Here is an 11196-nt window from a genome sequence, read left to right as displayed (position 1 = left end):
AACCAAACACTGGCTCTAGAGACTTTTGGATTTTTTGTGAGTTTCGTGGCCACCGTAGTTTCTCCTACATGCTTAGAAGGTGAGTGGTATTCAGCTGGTTGCAATCTACAACTTCATCACTAAGTCCTACACACTGGTCCTTTAAGTATTTGGAAAAGTTATGTAACTGGTCAAATGAAATGCTACTTTGGGTCTCTTACTTTTGCCCCTGTGTTAAATCATGATCTACAATAATGTTAAAGAGATACAGTAATGAAATTGAATTACATGAAGCAGGACGCCTGTTTGCAAGTGGAAAACAACATGCGCTGTATAGAAGATTCAGATGGGACCAAGCATTAGCCACAGCATCAGCAAACACACAGGACAACAATAATTTACCAAAAATTACCATTTGGTCCCCTTCCTACCAATCTAAAAACATTACACAGTCAGTGCATTCAGTGTAGTATCCCAACAAATGAACATAGGATGTGACAATATAGAACTATAAATCAATAATTGTGATAATTCAAGAGGTGTCACAATATTTTGAGGAAGTCACAATACCACAAAACATCCGTATCATAGGAACAACTACCCAAAGGTATAAACAATATGTCAATACCAGTGTACCAAGAGTTGAGCACTGAGCACTGAGCAACATCTGACATGTCTCTCTTCACCACTCCTCATTATAGGTCACTTAGCATCAGTTAAAGACTGTATGTAAATGTTACTTTATGTCCAAACAAATGTGGTTATATTAGAACTATATTTTCCAACCACAAACGTATTATATGAAGGAGTCACAAGAAAGGAAAAAACATACCACTTTGAGGCTGAAATGGTCAAAAGAAAAGGTGTTGTGATCATAGTGGGTGACGGGTGTGGACATCTGTTTTCAGTTGGGTCAACATTAGAACTGATTCTCAAATAATGTCAGACTGTTTCTTTCTTTTCCACAGAGAGGGTAACTTACTTAATTCTGAATTAAATAAATGATTAAACTAACCTCAAACCAAAGTTTTGCTTAAATCCAACACTAATCTTAAGCCTGGTATCCCCCAAAGCTCAACCATTACAGTAGATAATCTTTCTTTGACAAAAATCTTTTATAATATAATCCCATTATTCATTATATGATTGTAATCTTATAACATCCACTAATACTGTTCCACGGTAGTTTTACATACACTTTTAGGGAAGTTGCGATGCTCCATACATTAGAGTAAGACACTGATTATCCTGACCTGCATTGGAGGAAGGCGTCCAGGTGACTCTGAATATTCCACGCAGACACTCACACATGGTCCGCAGCAGGAAGCTGATGGAGGAAACACACAGATGGAGCAGCCCACACACGGGCCGTGGGGCTGGGAGAGCTGGGCGGCAGAGCTGGGGGAGGCAGGTGAGTATCGAGGCAATCTGGGGGTCGATTTGATTGTTTGGGCCCACGGGAGACCGAGCTACACTGTCAGTGTGGATCACAAATAGAAAGAAAGCAAGAGAGAGAGAAAGAGGAGGAGGAGAGGAGAGAGAGAGAGAGGGTGGAGGGGTCCCCGGATTGAGAGAGAGGGATGGATGGATGGATGGAGAAAGAAAGAGGGATGGAGAGCACAGAGAGGAGGGGAGGGATCAACAGAAAGAGAGAAAGACAGAAGAAGAGAGGGACTGTCTCATCAGTGTGTGTACATATCAATATATGGACCAGTGAACTTTCTTTTTCTTCTGCAAACCACCATAGAGTGAGAGATTGACATTGGGTATGTATGTGTGTGCGTGAGGGAGAGGCGACAGCAGCGAGACAGGACAGAATAGGGGTGTATTAGCACTAGTGGACAGTCAGCAGTTTGCTCCAGCCCCCTGTAAAGCCCTGCTCCATTGTTTGTGGTGCTGGAGGCTTTAGCTGTGGCCCAGCACGGCCTTGTTACTGGGCTTAGAGGGGCTGGACACTGGATACCAGTCAGACACAACCACAGCCAACGCACCTCGAATGGTGCAACACAACTTCTGCTTATGGGTGTTTATCACTGAGTGATCAGAAAATGGTTCTAATGGTTGTGGCTTTCTTATTTTCAACAAATCTTCCAAAAAAACCCAAACCAGCAGTTAATCAATCAATACTTTCCAACCTCCCAATCCTGTCCAACAACTACTGGTTCCCACTGAAAATGTAAATCTTTATTTTCTAAATTTTTCTAATTTTCTTTCTAATACTAGGACTACTACTAATAAAAGTATCAGTTCATTGTTGCTTAGAAAATAAGAAAAATAAAGATTTTTAAATACCGGTGTTATCCTGCAACTAGCAACACTGTGTAACACTTGCCTTAATTACTTACACTATAAAAAATAAAAATCTATAATACAGAGTTGAATTGTTTAATAACAAGTAATTTTTAGCAGGCATCCTGTTGGAGTGTGTTGCTATTAATAATTTATCTTTATAAATAAAGTTTGAAATGTACCTTACAGTATTTGACTTAAAGAAAGTCTGTGATGCTTGGAAACAACTGACCAATCAGAGGCAAGCTGTGAGAGATGTTCAGATCCTAGATTCTTGTTAGTGGAGGTCTTTCACATGGACCTGATCTCACTGAAAAAAACACAATTTGTTCCTCACAAAATGAAATGAGATTGGAAGATATATTTACAACTTGTTGTGGGAAAATATATGACATTCAACCAAACAACACTATCAACAAAACAATATAATAACCTTACCCAAAATAACACAACATTAAGTTAAATAATGTAACCAGCCTTTGACCAAAAAACAGAACAACTACAATTTAAACAAGCTGATTTTTTGTACGTTTTTAGTTGTTTTATTTATAAGTTTAGTGGATTTATTATGTGAACATCTGTGAGAATATGTTGTTAAAAGGTAATATTTGCTTATTGTGTTTGTAATTTCAACATATTGCATCAGATTGCATTGATTTCACTGGATTTCTTTATTTATTTATTATCATTATTTCAGATTTATTTTATACATTTCTTAACATGTCCAAAGAAATCAATGGCATGTAGGCCACCCACTGAGGCACCAACAATTCCCCTACATAAAGTTAACTTCCTGTGAAAAATGATAGGACCTTTGCATGCTTCCATGGCGACTCTAGCTACAGTAAATGTGATCATCATGAGACTGATGGCGATGATGTAACTCTTGCAAGAAACAGGAAGCCATGGGTTTGCCTGTGATGACTGCACATCTTAGCCTGATAGTCCAACACTGTTTCTAGGCCAAGTCATTACCTCTGTCTCCATTCTCCAGCCTGAGCCCTCTTCATCTCTCCAGCTGCAGCTCTGTGACACAGGCTGCCTCATCCTGTTAGAAGGAATTTCATGTTGATGCTGCATTGAGCTCAAGAGAACCTGGGAGTCATTGGTTCCCAGCATGATCAGACTTATTCTACATTAAATATAAATGTTGCACAGTTGAATTTCATGCAAAGACCAAGCAGTTTGTATATTGTAGCAGGTGTATTCATCAAACTACTGACCCTTGTGCTGCATGTTCAGAGCATCCATTGGAATTCATTCATGTTGTTGTTGTCAAATTTGTTTTCTTTTGGATCAGAGGTGGACCCAAGCACAGAACACAGACAAAGAGGCGGATAAAGTTGAACAGTTTTATTATAATACTCAAGACTAGATGGAGTGGCTAGAGGTGGCAGAGGATGAGGGGGGAGGGCGTGAGCAGGCTGGAATGTACGAGGGTGGCAGATGAATATGTAGTTAACAACAGACGATGAGTTACCACAAACAATAGATCACAAAAAAACTAGGGAACACTGGAAATTTGACTGAGCTGGGCTACCACTGAAGTAGAACAAACAATCTGGTGCTGGATGTTTGTAAAGCTAGAAGTAATGCACACTGACGAGCTGATGCGCAACAGGTAAGCTGACTGGGAGGGGTGATGAGCTACTGCAGACAGGTGTACAGACGAGCCAGGGAAGGGAAGACATGCCCACAATCACATAAAAAACAGAGACAGAGGGTGAGACAGGGGAGCACTGGAAAGGGGGACAACTTTAGGGGAAATGCATGGATACGACCTTGGCCATAGTAGATGGTCATGAAGTGCTTCCAACTTACGCCAGAAGTTTGTGTTGTTCAGTCAATTTTTTTCAAATGAAGACCATAATCCTTTCCCAACCTTAACCAAGTAATTTTTGTAGCCCAACCTTAACCACACTGTAGTTGCTATGGATGGACATGGCTGATTATTTGTTCATAGCAGTGTACAGACAGACAGGAAACCTGGGAAGAGAAAGTGGACCACTGAAGGTCATTGGCACGAGATGAACTGGGGATGTTGCGATTACACGGTGTGTGTATGAAGCCCAGTTCAGGCCAGATTTGTGACGAGACGAGTTGAAACTTGCAACTACTTGCAATCCTGAAAACTCCAGCCAGTTCACACCAATGCAACTAGACGAGACGGTGTGTTGTCTCCATAGCAACAACTCTCTGTACTTCTGTTCTAACTGCCGGCTTTTCAGGTTGTTTTGTAGCTGGGTATAATTTGTAGCATCTGGAGGATTGTGATAGTGTGCCACAGTTGCATTTTATTGATGAAACGGTGAGAACATAAAAAAATGAGAAGGTTAAAAAGCCGTTCACGGATGCTCGTTATTTAAGTAAATCCTAAGGCATGTGTCATACAGACATGGCTGTTCCTCAAACAAATTGATGAGGTGATCCCCTCTTCCCTCGAAACTTGCAACTTTTCCCGGCCAAGTTCAAAGACCATTCTTCTCATCGGGAATGTTTGGTCTGAACTGGGCTTCAGAAACACCAAACAAGACCCTGAAATACGTTCAACGTCGCAAACAATCGCTACATATAGGGCACATTACTTCCTTTATGGCACTGAGAATCAACACTGGGCGGTGCAGAATTGTCCAACATAGATGTAATTCTTAGGAGTACTAAGCTTATCTTAGACCATCACCAAATTCTCAATCACCGACAGACTGACAGACACCATATCAGGTGCTGCTAACCTGTCAGAACATTTCAGGAGTACATCTATCAAATGTCTTCCCTTCAAAAGCACAAAAATATGAATTTATTTTGTACCCTTAATTGCCCTCAATGTGTTTTAATTGTTGACCTCTAATTTAACAAACTTGTGACACACAGAGAGAACGTGTTACACTCCATCAGGTTCTGGGTGATAAATGTAGTTTCTGTACTCATTAGAAGCTATGTTTGTCTGCCACATGCTTCAGTTAATCCCTACAAAGTGCAGACTAGTTGAGAGCTGAGTCATTGGGGATGGAGCCAGCGTTCACACACACACACACACACACACTTCACACACATAGTTAAAACCCTGAGAATCCTGTGGGTTTAATGGAAACTGACTCAGAAGGATCACACAGGTTTTCTTCTCCCGATGCCCACTCACAGCTCAGACCTTCAAGATTAAAAATGTTGCCGACAGCATTACTCTACTTTCCCACCGTTCAGAAAGATTAATAATTTGTTTTGAGCCACGAACCATAATTTTCTCAAGACAGAACCGCTGCTGTCAGAAAAGGCCGCCAGAGGGGGAGCAGGAACACCAACAAACCATGGCATACTGGACAAATCTCATGGTGGTTTCAGGGCACAGGGCGACTTCTGGGGTGACTCTGGTTGACAGTTTCCCTGTGTCGTAGAACATCCACCTTCCATATGTGTCCAGGATTAAAAATGTGCCAACAATAATACAGATGAAAGTAACCATTGACTTGAATAGAGTTCAAGTACAGGTTTTATGAACTTGACTGGATATTCATATATTTAGCACAAGCTTAAATAGCTAATGAAACGTCTATCGTCTATTTACATTTTCTTTACCTTTACTTTCTTTACCTCTCTTCCTTTTCAGCCATGTTATTAGCGTCTGGGGATGTCAGTCTGTTAGTCCATCCACTACTTTCATCTCAATAACTATTGGATGTATTGTCAGAAGAACTTTTATAAACATTCATTGTCTCCAGAGGACGTATTCCTCTGATTTTTCCTTTAGAAGCAGTGGAGTTTGACATTTATGGTTATGATTGAAATGTACACCTGCAATACATTAGCATGTTAGCATGGCGACGCTAGCATTTAGCTGGCTGAAATCTCCGCTGTGACTAAATACAGCCTCACAGAGGGTTTAGGATTCTTTCTTTTTCCTTTTGTTCCCTCCTTCTTGCAGGAAACTCCCCCAAACTGGAGATACGAGGTTTTCTCAGACTGAACTAAACTGATTGCCTTCAATTTACTTTTGACAATTAAATAGCTTTCATCGCAAATATTTGTCTTTTACTTAAGCAAGAAGATAATGTTTTTACATTGCGGTATTGCCTCACCATGTGGGATTTGTGACAGATTTTGTGAAGAGGCGTTCTTACAGAGGCCATCTTGGAGAACAAGTTTTGGCAATCCTCTTTGGTGCTTCAGAAAAGTATCTTATATGAGTTAAAATCCTTGAATGAGTCACACTGGAGACCTGGTGAAACAAGTTGGCGTCGGCCCTTCAGAGCCATTAAAGGCCCATTGAATTAATCTAATCAGGCAGTCAGAGAATTGAGAAATGATCTAAATTGGCTGATTACATTCAGAGCCACGAGGGAGCGAGAGGAAGGACAGAGAAGTTTTATTTCCTTCATCTGTGAGTTTCCAGTCCTGTCCCAGAGGCTGACCTGCAATGACCATTGTGAGAACAATGTTATACTACAGTATAGGTACGTTATTCATATCAATGACAATAAGACCCAGATAGGATAATAACTCCTTTAATATTCCTCTTGCATTGGTCATGATTTAGTCTAAAAAAAGGTGCTATGGTATCATCCAGTGTTTATTAAAAATCATTCATTCAATCATTCAGCACATTAAAAACATTATGATAATAATGGAATATCAACTTTATGAAGCCTGCTGTATCTTTATACAGTGTGAACAATGTAGTACTGTAGTATACAGTAAATCCAGTTTGATGTGACGCTGCAGTTCTTCTCTTGACTGCTGTGGTGTTTGTCCGACGCTGATCAGGCCTGTGGGAGAGAGGGAGGGAGAGAGGGAGGGAGAGAGAGAGGGATAGTTAATAGCAACACTAAAACACACTGTGGCTCCCTACAGGTTAGAGAGTGGTTTCAAATCTGGTCCTGCTGGTAGTTTGTTTACCGTACACAGACAGACAGCGAACAGACAATAGGCCTTTTTAACTGAAAGCCTTTTGGACATGAAACAGTCGGGTAAACACAGGTGTTACTAATGATACTAGGCTCTGTTCCATTTAGTGTAGCAGAGTCTTTCCAGTGAGCCAACATGCACAATAGCAGCACCCCAACTCTGTTTGACCTTAATTAGCATCATTGGTAACACCTGTGTTTACCCTACAGTTTAATGTCGAAATGGCTGCTGTGAAAAAGGCCCAATTAAGACTTTCTAATGTAATAACAATAACAACAAAATAAGAAAAACTTTTGAGCCACTTGCCTGCTCTCTCTTCTCTCCTCTCTCAGACTGCAGTTTATTCATGTCTTTTTGCTCCAGGTCAGCTCACAACACCTACAACTCACACAAAGTTTGGTTTTAATCACACAAACTGATACAAGTTTACACTCACCTCCAGACCATGGAAAGAACCATACATGGTTTGTACATTAAGTAACTACCTAAAGGGTTTATTCATTAAAAAAAGATGACACGCAGCAAAGTGCCACAGATCGGACTCGAACCCTGGGGTACTACTGCAAGGACTCAGCCTTGGTACATGGGGCAGTGGCTCCAGGTTGTTCCTCTACATTCAGTTGCTTTGTCTCTTTTCATGCAAGAAGAACCTCCAAAAGACAGATTGACCACAAAGGATCCACACTAAACTCTACATTTACACTTGCATAAATATATTTTATGTATTTTCTGATTAGTACAATTACTTTATTAGTAGTATGATTAATATTCTAGTTATTTGCATTTTTTTTTCATAGTGTAAGAACCCTTACTAATTATTTTAAACTATTTATAACTGCAGGCCTGATGAGTTAGAGTGAGAAACTTATGGCCCTTAATTAAGGACTTCATTTTCTAATTAACCTGTTATGCTAGTAAGCTATTAGTAAAGTGTCATCGATGTCTCATTTTAGAACCGTCACATAAAGGCAAACCTAACTAAATGGTGTTCATATAACTGTAGCAGCAAATTATATAACGTATAACTCTATTAAGATTGTCTTATTAAGGAGTGACAGCTGAGTCACAACACCATCTAACAGCAGTCAGCAGAGACTGGGTGTGTTTGAATCTCTGAGGCAGACACACCCATAAACAGCCAGATCCACTGGACCACAGACGGAGTTAGACATTTTTTCTCAAACGCTGCAGTTTGGACTGTGATTCAGTAAAAATATGTAATAAATTAGAGGCACTAAAGACAGGATTTAATCTTGTACAATTGACTGTACAGAGACAAAAAATTTGCTTATTTAATTCCAATGTAATGCGACACCTCTCGGGGTTTTATGATTATTTTTCTTTAATTTCTGGTAAAAATGTTTTAACTTTTGATTAACTGACCTCAGATTTTTAGCCTGATTCTACTGGAGTTTAAATTATCCACTTGAATTCTTGAGAGACACAGTGAGACAAAAGGAGAGCTAGAATGCTGAATGACAGTCAGAGGACCCTGTCAGTTTAAACCTGCACCAATACTGCACACAAGTGTTAGAAATCTGCTACTGCAACATGACCCAGGTCAAACAGCCTCCCACTGGACATGAAATAAATGTAATAAACTAGCAAAACTTTTATATCATGATCTGAAAATGTGTGCAAAAATATTCAAACCATCAAAGAAAATGTCCTTAAAAATTACAGCTTTATTTTACAGTAAACAGGAAGTGGTTAAATGTCATTAAGGACCTAAAAATGTAACAGAATTAAAGCCTCCACGGTTTATTTCTAGGTCTGGGCTCTATTTTAAGACCCCCTGTTGAGCTCCTGTTACTAAATATGGATGTTGTAACAACATTCAGGCGTTTTTAGTCAGAAATAGACCTGGATTTTTTTGGTTAGAGGAAAATGACAAAGAGCTACTGGCCCTCACAGCAGCAGAGTGAGGAGGAGGAATGTATCTGTGACTAAAATAGAAAGCACATGAAAAAAAAACCATTTGTGATTTATTGGTTCCTTGATTGACTGAACAAGAGAAAAGTGCACTGTGTCTCTACTCAGCAGCATTTAAAAATAATTTTTATACTTACTTCCATCCTCTAAATCAGACATCTACCCTGTGTATTACTGTACTTTTAGGATAGCAGGTAAGTGTATAGTTGGCTGTAATAAGACTTGTACAGAGTTCTCATTCTCAAACTAACTCTCCTAATTTCCTTTAAAAGCATAAAGTATTTTACATGAATGTGTAAGGCTCAGTGTACAAAGTTACACAGCAGCATTAAAAATATACAGTTATACAGTAAGTTACAGCATGTGAGTGGACACAATGTACTTTAAACAGAGTGAGCAGAGCAGTGGGGCTTTCATCTAAACCTGCACACACAGCAGTCTGAGAGAGCTCAACAATAACGACTGCTGTTTGTACTTTAGTATTGATCTCCTCATACTAACATACAAGGTGCAGGGTGACATGTGGTGGCTTAGTGGAGTTTTACTTATGTTTACATGCTGTTTAATACCGACCAACAAGTGTCAACTTTCGATTCTCGCTTTGATTTTTCACTCTCTTGGTACAAGTCGTGCGCCGCGGCCACCCTTGTGTGCCACTCAGTCACTCCTTCTGAACCATATGCTGTTGTCTAATAATAGCCTGCAAGAGTTGGATTTAGCCAAGGTCAACTGTAAGTTACACGCCCTGTATGGTAAAGCAGGACCTGGTGCGTTAATCCACAATGAGCATGCTTGATGGGAGTTGGAGAAGAGTCGCAAAATCGTTTAAAACCAATATTATTATTAGAAAAAGAAACATTTTAAAGGTTTTGAAGTTGAAATAGATCTGGTGCTACATCCTCATACCTTCATTCTTCTGAAATAACCGCCCTGGTTTGGAGCTCTGCCTGGAAACTTTGCAGCCTCACCCGCAGAAAGTCACAGCGTTGCACCCCAAACGGGCAGCATCTCCGCGCAGGAAGACACAAACACCAACTGCTGCTCGTCCATGATTCCAGGTGGCATCAGACATCAGATTATCAAAGCAATCTTCAGTTTTAAAGCTGAGAAACAACCTCTCTCAGAGCCAGCAGTGACATACAGCACGGCTGTGTACCGCCATGTCCGCCCTGCTGTCCGGTCCCGGCGCCGTTAACGCTCCTCCTCCGCGCTGCTGTGCGCAGATGGAGGATTAATGTATGGAGACAGAGAACCCCAGCTTGTCTATTGTACTGTGTCTGGGAACAATCTAACAGCTCCACAGCAGAAACAGCATCACAGCAGGCGGCCAGGGCAGCCCATCTGCTACAGTTACTGTCCTGAGAACAATAATGATAATAATAATAATAATATTAATAATAATAATAATAATACCAGCACATTAAGTAGAGTTAGTAGTAAAGTAATCATGATGGTAGTTCCTTCCTCCTGCAGTACTGTATGTCATTAAAAGTTTGAAACTGTATTTCATGTTGATGTTCATCCAGGATTTACATAATTATAGCGCTCTGAACACTTTTTACTTTACTTGAATGTTTGGGGGGAAACTCTTTGCTTACACATTTCAGAGTAGTATTTATATCCAACTGGCCTTTTGACTCCACATTCAAGCCCTGGACAAGAGTCCCATCAGAAACAGTCAGTTCTCCAAGATGAGGCATGTCCCGGCCACCCAGGTCTCCAGAGTACCCTCCACTCATGGACAGATTATGGGACAATGGGTGCAGACATGTAAAAGCCCCCCTACCCCTCCTATACATACTGTAGGAGAAAGACACCCGGACTGAGAGACATGCACAAACAGCACAAAGGCATATTGCAGGTCAACCAGAACTTTTTAAAATAATTTTTTGGTTAAAAAGCTGCAGCAGAACTTCAGTGTTTGATTCACACTGAGATGAAGAGAGGCTGTCTGACTCCTGTCTAAAGCTTCCTGCTACAGCACTGACACAGAAACCATACTGAATAGTACAGAACACCAAACAAAATGTTGCAGGAGACCATCATATATAATAAAGTGTTAGATGCAGGTTCCACTTTCTGAAAGCAGTTATTTTG

Source organism: Morone saxatilis, unplaced genomic scaffold, assembly GCF_004916995.1.
Source record: "Morone saxatilis isolate NCDOM2014 unplaced genomic scaffold, NCSU_SB_2.0 Contig8, whole genome shotgun sequence".
In the NCBI taxonomy this organism is placed as follows: Eukaryota; Metazoa; Chordata; class Actinopteri; family Moronidae; genus Morone; species Morone saxatilis.
Note: the sequence above shows the minus strand (reverse complement) of the source record.